Genomic DNA, 13,217 nt, shown 5'->3' with positions numbered 1-13,217 from the left:
AAGTGACTTGCTACGTGTTCTTGGTGCTTCTGGGCGTCAGGCAGGTGGCTCTGCTGATTTGTGCCAGGCTCCCTGGCAGCTGAAGCTCAGTTGATTCACTGAGATCTTCTCTGCATTCCTCTCACATCCCTCTAGTTGACCATTAGGGTGCCTATAAAGTCATACCAATGGTGGGATCCAAGCAAGAACAAGCCCGGTGTGCAGAAGGGCAAGTGGGAGTGAGTGTGAGCGCCGTTTACAGCCATGTGCGCTAACATCCCTCTGTCCCCAGCGAGAGTCACCTGGTGACCAGAGTCAGAGTGGGCAGGACTTACACATTACAGGAAGAAAGGAGGCCATTAAAGTGGGACCTCCAATGTAGTGGACTTGCTACCAACAAGTCCCGAGTAATGGGACTTGTTCATTGTGTAGTGGTGAGTCAGATTTTAGAGTCTGAAGTACAGTGAAGACACGCAATAAACAATTACAATTAAAACATGTGGTGGTGGGGGCCCCTCCTGGTGGTGCAACGGGTTAAAGCTCAGCACTGTGAACCTGGCCGCAGCCGCTTGGGCATGAGTTTGATCCCCAGCCAGGGAGCTGACCCACGTGGCTCAGCAGTCTCACCCGCTGCTCCTCTCAGCAGTGTATTTAATCAGTCTGGATATTCTGCTTCCCAGTCTGACTCTGGTGAATGCTCTTGCCTCCCCTGCATCTCTGGTCTGTATCCCAGCTCTGTATGCATAAATAAACCTAAAAAAAAAAATAATAAGATACTCTAAACAGGATTTTTGCTGAAGGGAGACCAGAGTGAAATAATATCAGGAGTGGGCAGACCAGAAACTGAGGAATTTCCACTAAACTGATTCAGCAGAATGACTGCTAAAATTGGACGATGAACAGGAAGCCCAAAAGTCAGGACCTGTTTGAGAAGAGAGTTCAGGGGAGACTCCTTTGTCAGGAGGAAAAACATATCCTCTATCATCTTCTGTTAGGTGAGTGGGAACTGCTAATTAAACTGACAAAAGACAGCTATGCAGGAGAAGAAAGTTTATGTGCTCTCTGAATATGCATAGGAATGCTCAGCTGGTGAATAACTCAAAGGAGTGGCTAAGATTTGAGGTTTATACATCTAACTTTAGAAGGGGAAGGGAGGTTGGAAGCTACTATGGGAAGAGCCTAATAAGTTCTTTCAGAAAGACAAATGGATTTTCAGGAGAACAAACTGGAGATAAGAAAGTTTGTGATGTTTGTTTATGCGGTACAAGCTGTCTCCTGGGCCATAAAAACTTCAGGCTGGGGAGTTATATTCCATTTGCTTTAAGGCTTTCTTCCAGGTTGCTGACCCACCAAAGAGGGAATTTATAGTATCCTCATTCTCTTAGAAGTTTTACTTTTATTCAGATGAATTCTAGAGAACGCTTCTATCTGTTGAATCTCAAATGTCTTCAGCTTGAAATAATCGCTGGGGTTCCCAGTGGGTCCCTACACAGCTTATCCAGTTCCACCATTCTTTGGCTCACTGTAAAATGGCAATGACAACCTGAGATATGTCACAAGGACCAAATGATGTCACAACTGTTGGGGCGACTGCTGTGAAACTGATAGCGTGATTTCAGGTTTCTTCTCCCAGCCAGGAACGGATCCCAGGCCGCAAGCTGAGGCTGGGCCCCGGGACTGGCCTCTGGGGAAGCGGCAGCAGGAACTTCACCCATGCTCAGGCAAGCAAGCGAGAAGAGGCAAATTTGTTTAGGGAGAGGCAAATAAAAAGTTTATTGACGGGAAAAGGAACAGAAATAAAGTGGGACTCCCAGGCCAGGGGACCGGGCCAGGGAGGACCATGGGAGCTGCAATGTCCAGGAACCGACACCTTCTTACCCTACCTTCCTAAAGCCCCAGCAGTCTCTGTGTGATGGATTAGATCTTGGAGGCTGCACTCACTCAATTTGCCTTAAAGTCTCTGGTCCCAGCCCTAAGAGTCCTTTTTCTTTATTGTCCTTGTTCAGGAAGATGCTGTTGCCCGGGATCCTGGGGTGTTTGATTAGTTCCCTTTGGAGTTTGTTGCCCTTATCTCTTGGAGCTCCCCTTATTCCTCGAGGGGAGGAATTCTATTCTTTTCTATTCTCTTCTGACCCTGGAAGCTATCTTCTTGCCCTAAACCACAGCCCAGGTTGGGGGGGGGGGGTAGGGACCTGAAAACCTGGTTCTTTGAAACTGAAGATCTCCTGGGTGTGCTTCTCACAGAGGACCCTGGGCTGGGCTGGGCTTCCACTGAGCTGGTAAGAGCTTTGGTGGTTAGGCTTGGTGAGGGGAAGTACGAGAACACATAGAGGGGTGCAGAAACATCGTGCAGGCAAGGAAGGGGCTTATAATTAGAGGGCACCCATAGATTCCTGGCTAGCCTTTGCAGTTCATCTTGGCCCATCATCCCACCACCCCATGGGGCACCAGTTGGCCCTGCATTTCAGATCGGGAGAATAAGTGCAGGCCATTTACCAGGATCACCAGGATTTGTATTCCAGGTCACCAGAAAGTGCAGCTTCAGCGAGGCAGCTGGCAGCAACAGGAGTCAGCTGGGAAGGGAGACTGGAGACAGACGAAATCAGAGGCTGAGTCCAACTTCGGTGTGAAAGGCCACTGTAGTATATCTTTGAGAGCCAGAGAAAAGTCTGTACACAGAGGTTTTCTAGAAAGCTAGCCACCCAGAGAAGAATGGTGGGGGGCGGGGAGTGCCTCCAGCTAGCCCTCTGGCAGGTCTTCCTCTCTTCTGGTGGTCTTATTCTCTGGGCCTCCATCTCCCTGAGGGCATTTGGGGGAGCACACAGGTGCCCTTCTGTGGCTCACTGCCTGAAAAGCAGATGGCAGCTTTTGTCTCCTCCAGGTTACTATGAAGTTCCCCCTCTTTATTGCCCACCCATTCATCAGGCTGGGATAACAAAGATAAAGCCACAGCTGGTTGCAGAGTTAAACAGGAAGTACCATTCCAGACAAGCTGCAGCTGCTAAGGCTCCTTCCTCACTGGGAAATCTTGTTCTCTAAAATCCAGACACCCCTGGAAACTTCGCAGAGTAGCAAGGACATACATTGTACCTCTACCTTACCTTTGCCATTTGCAAGGAAATTTGACCCTGGGTTCACTTGCAGTCTAGATTTGATTCTAACATGACTTTGTTTTGAGGCTTCCCAGTTTCCGCTTCAGGTAGATTCCTCCTAAATCCCGCTCTCTCCCAAAGCCTACTAACAACTGCTGGTTCTGTGTTTGGTGGGGTGCTTTGACGTTCCTCCACTGTGCTTTGACTTCTCCTTCCTCGCAAGTAGTCAAAACAATATAGAACAAAAAAGAGTTGACTGAGCTAGAATAGGACCTCACCAAACTACGTGCCTTCTTTTTTCAGCCTTGATATTATCTCCCAACCTCCAAGACAAAGGCCCAAATTGTTGGGGCAGCCTGTTTCTTGGATGAGGGCAGAGGACACACAGGATACTGAGTTCTTGGGGCCTCCCTGGTGGTACAAGGAGTTAAGTCTCAACACTATGAAGCTATGGGCAGCCACTGCAGCATGAATTCAATCCCTGGCCGGGGAGGTGACCCACATGGCACAATAGATCTTTCCTGTTTTGCCCTCTGCTCCCCTCAGCAGTATATTTAGTGGATCTGTCTGTTCTGCTCCCCACTCTGTTTCTGCTGAAACCTCTCAGCCCCTGTACCTCTGGCCTACACTACATCTCTTATATACATAAGTAAATAAATCTTAAAAAAAAAAAAATACGGCCTTCTTATGGCTATTACCCTGTCCATTTGATCTAGTGTCACTGGTGTGGCAGGCATTGGGCTGAAAGTTTACAGTACCAAGTCATTCATTCTTCCCTACAACCCCCTGAAGCAGGTCTGGTTATCATCATTGTTAGTGGGTAAATGGAGGGGTACCCCAGGCCCCCAACCTTACACACTCTAAATTCTGCCATTTGCTGCATAAAGACAAAATACATTCTTATTGTGTAAGACTGTCGGTAGAAAAGAATTTTAATAGAATTAGTGTGTAATAGAAGAGAAAGTATATAGTTTCCCGATAAAGCACCCAAAGTTACCCATCCTCTTGTGGGTAAATGCCCAGCAGGGTTGGCCCAAAGCAGGGTTGCTGAAGCCCAAAAGCTCACCACAAGTTTAAGTCACCTTCTGGCTGGAAACCAGAGGAAAGGGGCTGGAGGGGCCGGGGAGGTCTTGGAAGTAAAGGAGCAAGATCAAAGTACAAGTCAATGTAAGGAAGGACTGCCATTGTCAGCCTCCCATGGGCTTCTCCCCACATCCCTGAGGCCCTGGTACAAGTCCAAGGATGAGACACAAGTGAGGTGTTTTCTTCACATGTTTCTCTACTCCATGAGTCTCCTCCAAGCCTTTTCTCTATCCCGCTCCTTTCTACTTCCTCGCTGCCAACCCCCTCCAGCTCCGCCCTTCATTAGGTGGGTAGGGAACATGGAACCCTGTTACGCTGTTTCAATCACACTCATTTCACAGTGAAGAAACAGGTACAGGGAGAGACTAAGAACTTACCTAACAAGGTCATATAGTCCTTGAGCAGTTCAGCTGGCATTTGAACACATGAAGTTTGAGTATAGAGCCACTAAGTCTAAACTTCTGTTCATGTAACTTAATAAATGATTATGTCCCAATGGTTTAATAGCAGTTTGAGAAAACAAACAAATGAAAAGAAAAAGACCTTTTAATTTCACCCTCAAATAAGCTAAACATAGCAATGAGATGTGGAGGCTGGATTTGAACCACCCACCCTGTTCCATATTAACTTTTCTCATGGTGTCTGCTTTTTTTTTTTTTAAGATTTATTTATTTATGCACACAGAACTGGGGTACAGGCCAGAGGTGTAGGGGTGATGAGAGGATTCACCAGAGACAGAGTGGGGATCAGAACAGGCCGACTGACAAAGTACATTGCTGAGGGGAGCAGCAGGCGGGTCAGGAGACCTCTGCTGTGACATATGGGTCACCTCCGGGGCAGGGATCGAACTCATGCTGCAGTGGCTTTAGCTTCTTAGTGCTGTGCTTTAACCCGCTGCGCCACCAGGGAGGGCCCACGGTGTCTGCTTTTTTTTTTTTTTTAAAGATTTATTTATTTATTCATACAGAACTGGGGTACAGGCCAGAGATGTGGAGGGTGAGAGGATTCACCAGAGACAGAGCGAGGAGTAGAACAGGCAGATCGATGAAGTACACTGCTGAGGGGAGCAGCGGGCGGGTCAGGAGAGGTCTGCTGCGCCATGTGGTCACCTCCGGGGCAGGCGGGGATCGAACTCATGCGGAAGTGGCTTAAGCTTCTCTGTGCTGTGCTTTAACCCACTGCGCCACTAGGGAGGGTCCTGTGTCTGCTTTTTATCACAGAAAAACTCCAATCTTGGCTTCACAAAGATGTGATGTTGTGGAGGCCTATTCCAAACCCCAGAGTTTGTGTAGATTATTTTAAACAGAAGACAAAATTTGAGATTCAGCAGATGCAGACTGAAGCCTTCCTGGAGTCTCCTTTATCTTACTGAGAGCAGCAACCTCTGAAGAGGAGGCTGCCATGAAGTCTCTCTCTAGGGTTTCATGAGGAAGACAGACTTGTACCTGCAGAAAGGATCACAGACTTTCTTGTCTCATGTTTACCCTCCTCAGAACCCCTGTATGCATATAAGAACTGGGGTGTAGGCCAGAGGTACTGGGCAGAGGGTGAGAGCATTCACCAGAGACAGAGTGGGGAGCAGAACAAGCAGATCCACTGAAATCTACTGCTGAGGGGAAGCAGCGAGTGAAACAGGAGAGCTCTGTTGTGCCACGTGAGTCAGCTCCCTGGCAGGGGCCAAAATTAAGCTGCAGGGGCTGCTGATGGCTTGAGAGCGCTGTGTCCTTAGCCCCCTGTGCCACTAAAGAAATGTGTTTGTCTTTCCCATAAAAGCCTTTACTTTTTCCCATTCCGCTACTATGTTAGGTATCCATGTCTGAACTGTAACCACCCTTTTGATTACTTACCCCTGAACTCTCCCACACATACTCATATTGCATGCAAAAATAAACTCTTCAGCAAGTCTGTCTTTTTGTCAGTTTAATTTGCAGACTCCTAAAATTGAACTTAAGCAGATAGGGGAAATGTTTTTCCTCCCCAACAATATCATCAAAAGCAATGTAGCATGATTTAAAGTTGAAACTGTGAATGATGTAAAGTTAGTAGTTTTATGTGGTGCTGACATATATTGCTGTGTTTTCCTGGAGGTTTAAAATTATCCCCACGCGCCCTTGTGAATTTGCTCTTGTCCCCTGGAGGACATTGGTGCCCAGTGTGCTAGCAACCTGGATTCCTATCAGTGTGATCTAACATCATCCACAAGCCTTCAGGAATGCATGCTGTGACTGCTTGTGTTCTCAGCAGTCGCTGTTTCCTCCGGATGTCTCTGTTTGCTTCATGATTGTATCCTTGTACTCACATCAGTACCTGTACAGAGTGAGAACTCGGTGGAAGGAATCATCATGTGCGTATGGGGCACACAGGTGCAGAACATCCAAGTTAACTCTGCCGGGTTCAAATCCAGCCTACACATCTCGTGATGACCCTCGTGAGTCATCATGGAGTAAATGTAGCTGGACATTTGGATCTAGGTACCAATAATTTCTACTCTTTTGGCTCTTTTTACCTAGCTGTAAGATAGCCCATATCCCCCTATTTCCATACCATTTCTTCTATAGAGAACAACAAAGCTGAATTAGGTTACTGTTTGTTACACTACAGCCTGTTCTCAACACAGCAATCAGGCCGGTTACTCCTTTGCTGAAGTCTTGTTGGCTTCCCTGCTCACTTGAGTCACAGCCAGAGTCCCCCAAGGGCTCAGATGATGGACCCTTACCTTTCTCCCCTGGCCTGGTTACTGCCCTTCCAGCTGTCTTCCCTCTGGACATTCAGACTTCCCTGCTCTTTTCCTAAGCAGGACATTTGCTGTTCACTTAGGAACTGTTGACCTTTCCCTAGAAGGGAAATGTAGAAATAGGGCCTCCCTGGTGGTGCAGGGGTTAAAGTCTCAGAACCATTAAGCTATGTTAGCCAGTGAGGCAGGGAGCTGACCCACATGGCACAGCTGACCTCTTTTGTCTAGCTTGCTGTTTTGCTCAACAGTGTTTCAATACATTTGCCTGTTCTGCTCCCCACTCTGTCTCTGGTGAATCTTCTTACCCTCCGTACCTCTGGCCTACACCCCACTTGTGTATATAAATATTTTTTTTTTAAAAAAGGAAATGTGGAAATAGGTAAGACAATGCAAATTAGAACAAGCAAAGGCTACTTATTCAAAACTTGCTGTGGCAAAGGAGACAGTCACCATCGCTTGTGCTGGGCTGAGACTCAAAGGCGTTTGCTCCCTCGTAGTGTCACTTCAGAATGAAGCCAAACCATAACCTTAACAGCGGCCAGTCCAGTCAACAAAGACCTCTTTACCAATTGGCCCAAGACTATCAGTACTTGGTCAATAACTGTCAGCCTCTCCATCTCTTGTTCTGATTTCAACTCAGGACCAATCAGAACTAATTAAATGAGTTCCCCAAACCAATCGCATGTGAAGATTTACTTCTTAGCCCATTTCTGGCTTCTCCATACCAACTACATGCAATCAGAGCATACCTGGAAGCCTTCCCTTTTTTTCCACTGAGATTTCCCACTCCTCCACCTGCCTCTAAGTCTTTGCCAAAGCAAGTAGATGTTCTGGTCTTATTCAGGTGTTCTTTGTTTCTATATACAATATGTGCCTCCCTGAGATGGGTGGGAGATCTCACCCATCAAGAGATTATGTGTTTGATGGTGCTAAGGAAGCTGATGTGGGTTAATTTAGCCTGCTAACCAGGAACCTCGCAGGTTATTGTCCTACAAGGCTGTAAAAAGGAATCCACAGACTTTTTAGATAAGTAGAGAGAAACAAACTTTATTTAAAAAGTAACAAAAAGTTTATTCAGAGGAAAAAGAACAAAAGCAAAGAGTCCAAGACTCTGTTGCCAAGGAGGGGCAAAAGATACCATTATGAGGCTCTGTGTAGGAGATGTTTAAACCCTTTTTCCTCAGCCTTTAAATCTCATCACCCTATTTTGCAATTTGCTCTTCCTCCCGGTGGCTATGCACCTCCAGGCAGATGTGCCCATTTTCCCAGCTCTTAGTTTAGCGTTTCTCTTATTTTTCTCTTTTCCCCTGTCCTAAAACTTACTATTTACTGTCTTTACCTGGAATTTCTCTGCCCTTAGAGGCCTCCCTTAACTCTCCTGAAGTCCCTGTCTGCACTGTCCCCAAAGCTGCCTACTTATCCCTAACTTGCCTTGGGACTAAGATCTGTGATTTCTTATTTAATTCTTGATGAAATTTGTGAGAGGGATCTAATGTAGCCTCCAAAATTTGGCCCAAAGTTACGTTCTCATTAAAGATGAAGAAGCAGGGCCTCCGTGGAGACACAGGGGTTAAAGACTTACACACTAAGAGTTTCAGCTTGGATGAGGGCACCCTAGACTCACTAGGGGGAAGATAACTGAGGGAGACTCAGTGACTGGAAAGCTCCGACAGGGGAGCTCTGATGGGGAGAGCCAGGTTCTAGGACATGCCTCAGACAGGAGGCTTGAAGCTCCTCTGCCTGCGTCCTGCATCTACCCACAAAACCAGCTGGTAAAACCCTGGAGGTAAAAGAGACAACTCAGCTCGGTGAGAGGAGCCCAGCGGTGAGGAAAGACTGCTTAGAGTTGGTGCACAGAGCCCTGGGAGTGTAACAGATAAAGGTTTCATGGACTCCACCCCCACCCCAGACACTGGAACTACAAATCCCATCAATACCAATGAGAAGCGCGCTGGGACCTGAGCAGTCAGGTTGGGATAAAACCGGACATGTAGGCTCAGGGATCTCTTGGCTTCGTGGGTCTCTTGGCTCTTCACTGGCTTTCAGTGTGCCATTGGGGTTCCAAGTCAGCATACTGATATGTCTCATTAATGAACATAGCTCTCTCTTTCCCCGCCTCATTTCCTTTTTCCTTGTAAATAAAGGCATTATTGACCTTTTGTGTGTGTCTGCAGTCCAATCTTTAGCGCACAGGTGAGGACTCACAGGCCACCCAGTTGGGTTGGGTTGCCCTGTAACAGAGCTCCGGAGGGACCCCTGGCTGCTGGCGCTGCTGGGATGCTTGAAGCCCTTCAGGCACCCCCCATCCCCACCCCTCTCCCGCATTGCAAACAGAGGAGGTGGGGAGAGAAAGCTCCATTCGCAGAGTTGGGGAGGCTTGCAGCCTTTAAGGCACTGCCCACCCCCACCTGCATGGCCTTCGTGGAGCCTAGGGGTGCAGGGGAGGTGAAGAAAACCGGCTGGACGGGATTAGCGGCAGGGAGGCTTGCAACCTTCTAACACGCCCCACCCCCACAGGCATATCCTGCGCATAGAGCCCAGGAGGTAAAAAGAGAGAGCTCAGTAGCTGGCTGGGCGGTGGAATCAGCGCTCTGGCAAGGACAGCGTGCGGCTATGGAAGGAACCAGGGACATCAGAAGGCTACAAAGATCAACAGGTGGGCAAGTGGGAGCTGCAGTGCTGCTACAGCGTGGGTCTGGCTGGCAAGGAGACTAGCTGGGAGCTGTCCTTCTGGCAACCCCCTCCCCTCCTCTCCCAGAGACCTGTATAAACAAACCCAGGTCTGAAAACTAACTGGGAGTCTCTGGCGCCACCTACTGGGCAAAAAAAACACAACAGGCTGCACACACCCGAAGCCAGGTGGCTTGCCTGATTCTGCATCAGGAGGAAGCTTTCAGGGTCAGCCAATGCACCTGAGGCCTCTAGATTCCAGGAGACCCTGGGTGGAAAGAAACCTTAGGAACTCCTTTACTAGCCCAACTACATAAGAGGACAAAAAAGAAAGCCAAGTGAAACTGCAGACTCTGGGAAGTCGAGTACCCCAAGGGACCAGCCTAAAACCACAAGAACTAGCTAACTGGGAGCTACTAGACTTCTGAGAGGCAATTTCCCCCTATCCATGGTGGTGTTTATCATTTGTTTGGTTCCTGTATTACTCAGCTGGTAGATTTCTGGGCCCGCCCTTCATTCTTACTCTGGTTTTCTGTCTCCTCTTTCTCCTTCCCCTCCAACATTATTATTTCTGCTACCTCGTCTCCTTCTGACACCTCCCCTCCATTTCCTCCTCCTCCCCCTCTTTACCCATTTAACCTTCAACCTCCTCCTATCAACTTCCTATTAACATTTCCATATCATCATCCCCTTTTAAGCCCCTCACCTCACTCCCTACTCCTCCATTATCTTGCCTAGACACAGGTAGAAGGAGTGAGAAATCAACAGAGAAAATCAGGCCGTCCAGACACTTCTTGCAGGCACCTTCCAGAGAGTAGGACTCCATGTGTTATTGGAAGAAGCTGAACTCCAGAAGAGACCTCTGGCTATTATTGGCTGAGACGACAGACACAATTCCATACAGTGGGGGCTGGAGATACAGTGGAGATACTGAAACAAAACACAGCTCAGAACATCCTTCACAACTGAAGTGTCTAGAAGTCCCTTAGCTCACTCAGAAAGAATGTCGGCCAATACTAGCAATACTGTGTCTCAACGAATGGAAAGTATTAGAAAATACATGAAGGGGAAAAGAAGACAAAAATATCCAAGCAAGCCCACAGGGAAAAATTCACCACAAAAAGATCAGTTATCAGAAATCACCAAAGATACAGAAGAACTGTATCTGCTCAGCCTATCAGACAGAGAATTTAAAAATATCATAATAAACAAAAAGAACGTGAAAAGGAAAAAATTGATATGAGACAAATAATCAATGAATTGAAGAAAGAAAATGAGACCTTAAGAAAGGAAATAAAAAAATGAGGAAACAAGTTCAGAGAAGTACAACCATTCAGTTACCTGGCTAACTTGGGTTCGAGAGCGCTGGCTCTTAAACTTGTTTTATAGCTGCCTCATTCCCCTAAGCCACCATATTCTCTATGTAAAAAAAAAATATTAAGTTGATGCAAATGAAATTGAATTGTTTTATTTAGGAAAGGCTGAATGTTGGCAATTTCATAGTTTTACTTAGTAAGGGGTTGTTGGAATAAATGAAATCAAATGATGCTAAATTGAAGACAGTGTAACATTTCTGTCAATAGCAGCATGCTTAGAAATGGCTTTCTAGGATTGAAGTGTCTGCGCCACTACCAAGCTATTTGATTTTGAACAAATTATCTGAGCTTCTGTTTCTTCAGCCATAATGTGGGATATAACACAGGTCGACAGTCTCTTACCAGCAATTTTGAAACCCCAAAAGCTCAGAAAGTCAAAAGTCAAAACAATTCATTAAAGTAGCAAATTTTGTCCTGAGCTGATGTGACGTTACATTTATTAGTCTGTATTTATCCTACATAAAGCAAATAAGCACATTTTGTTTGATTTCAGTAAGTTTGGCTTAGGGTGTTGTCGCAGCTCTGGAGGAATCACAGTATACTCACAGTGAGAAGAAAGCACCGGTCAACAATATATGAAATAAAGTTGACTTTATTACTTGTCACTGCAGCCTTCCAGAACAAAGCATAGAACTCATTCTCTATAGGTTTTTATCAAAGCACAGCTATTACGAATTGAGGCAGACTTCTGGAATTCTAGATTAGTTACTTATTCATAATTTGCAATTAAGGCTAAATGTCAGTCTTCCATTTCTTGGAGGACAGAACTCTTTATTCACACTGCTGCTTTTCCAAAACCTTAAAAAAAAAATCCTGCATTCTGTGACTCACTGGGTTCAAAAGATTCAGATAAGGGGCTGTGAACATCAAATACCTGCTTCATAGGTTATTGGCAGCATTTCAAAGGGCACTTAAGCAGTTTATGGATGGTAGCGTGGGGAGTAAAGGTCTGCATAGCTGATTTTTTTTTTAAAGATTTATTTATTTATGCATACAGAACTGGGGTACAGGCCAGAGGTGCTTGGGTGGTGAGAGGCTTCACCAGAGACAGAGTGGGGAGCATAACAGACCGACTGACAAGTACACTGCCCAGCCGGGTCAGGAAAGGTCTGCCGTGCCATGTGGGTCACCTCCAGGGTAGGGATCAAGCTCACGCTGAAGTTGCTTTAGCTTCTTAGTGCTGTATTTTAATCCGCTGTCACCAGGGAGGGCCCTGCTGACATTTTTATTTTTACTTATTTATTTTTTAAAGATTTATTTATTTGTGCATACAGAACTGGGGTACAGGCCAGAGGTGCAGGGGCGGTGAGAGGCTTCACCAGAGACAGTGGGGAGCATAACAGACTGACTGACAAGTACATTGCTGTGGGAGCAGCGGGTACCTTAGGAGAGGTCTGCCGCGCCATGTGGTCACCTCTTGGGCAGGCGGGAATCTAACTCATGCTGAAGTGGCTTTAGCTTCTCAGCGTTGTGCTTTAACCCGCTGCGCCTCCAGGGAGGGCCCCCTGACATTTTAAAAAGAACTGTTTATGCACAGAACTGGGGTACAGGCCAGAGGTGGGGTGGTGATCAGATAGTTCACCAGAGTCATCGTGGGGAGCAAAATAAACTGAAATACACTGCTGAGGGGGACAGCAGGCGAGAAGAGGGGTCTGCTGAGCCATGTGGGTCAGCTCCCAGGCCGGGGATTGAACTCGTGCTGCAGTGGCTGCAGATAGTTTCATAGTGCTGAGATTTAAACCCTGTGCCACCCGGAAGGCCCCCTGGCATTTCTTTTTATTATTACAAAGGCTATACCACTTGGCATTCCTTTACCAAAGATTCATCATGTGCCCATGTGCTATACTTTGAGACCACAAATTGAACAGACTAAGCCAACTGCTGACCAAACTCTGGATCCTTTTCCCTCGGTCCTCAGAAGCCCTCTAGCCGCTGTATTTTCCATGCAGGGGCAGCACGGCCACTTCTCGGCCAGGGTTTCTTCCTTGCGCAGCCCCCGCGTTAGCCCCAACACCACTCCCGCGTTGCGCGCACTCGGCCCACAAACACCCCCGCGACCGCTCTATTCCCCTCTGGACAGCGCCAGATTTCCTAGGCGGTTAGTCCCGCAGTCGCAGCACCACCGCTGCAGGCTCGGCCTCGGGACGAGGTGATCCTGTTGCGCTCAGCCCCCACAACAGCGCCAGGAACCCAATGCTTCCGTTCCCGGGGGCTGGGGCCCGGGCGGGGAGGCGCGGCCGGTCGCAACTCGCGCAGCGTCAGCCCCGCCCCTTTCACGTCGCC

At 47.4% G+C, this 13,217-nt stretch overlaps 1 protein-coding gene across 2 annotated transcripts in view; it reads left to right on the top strand.

Annotated features, from left to right (window-relative positions):
- Window positions 1-13,217, top strand: part of MSH6 (mutS homolog 6) — a 93,774-nt gene that overhangs the window by 62,017 nt on the left and 18,540 nt on the right. The window contains exon 1 of one of the 2 annotated variants that reach the window (XM_012727464.1): window positions 9,503-9,544. The exons of the other annotated variant lie outside the window; for it this stretch is intronic. The gene's annotated coding sequence lies outside the window, so the exon portion shown is untranslated. Of the gene's footprint in view, window positions 1-9,502; window positions 9,545-13,217 lie in introns of those variants that run through there. 2 annotated transcript variants of the gene reach the window in all.

This window comes from Condylura cristata, unplaced genomic scaffold, assembly GCF_000260355.1.
Source record: "Condylura cristata isolate star-nosed mole 26May11 unplaced genomic scaffold, ConCri1.0 scaffold00020, whole genome shotgun sequence".
NCBI classification, from domain to species: Eukaryota; Metazoa; Chordata; class Mammalia; order Eulipotyphla; family Talpidae; genus Condylura; species Condylura cristata.
Note: the sequence above shows the minus strand (reverse complement) of the source record. Positions and strands in the feature narration are given on the sequence as shown.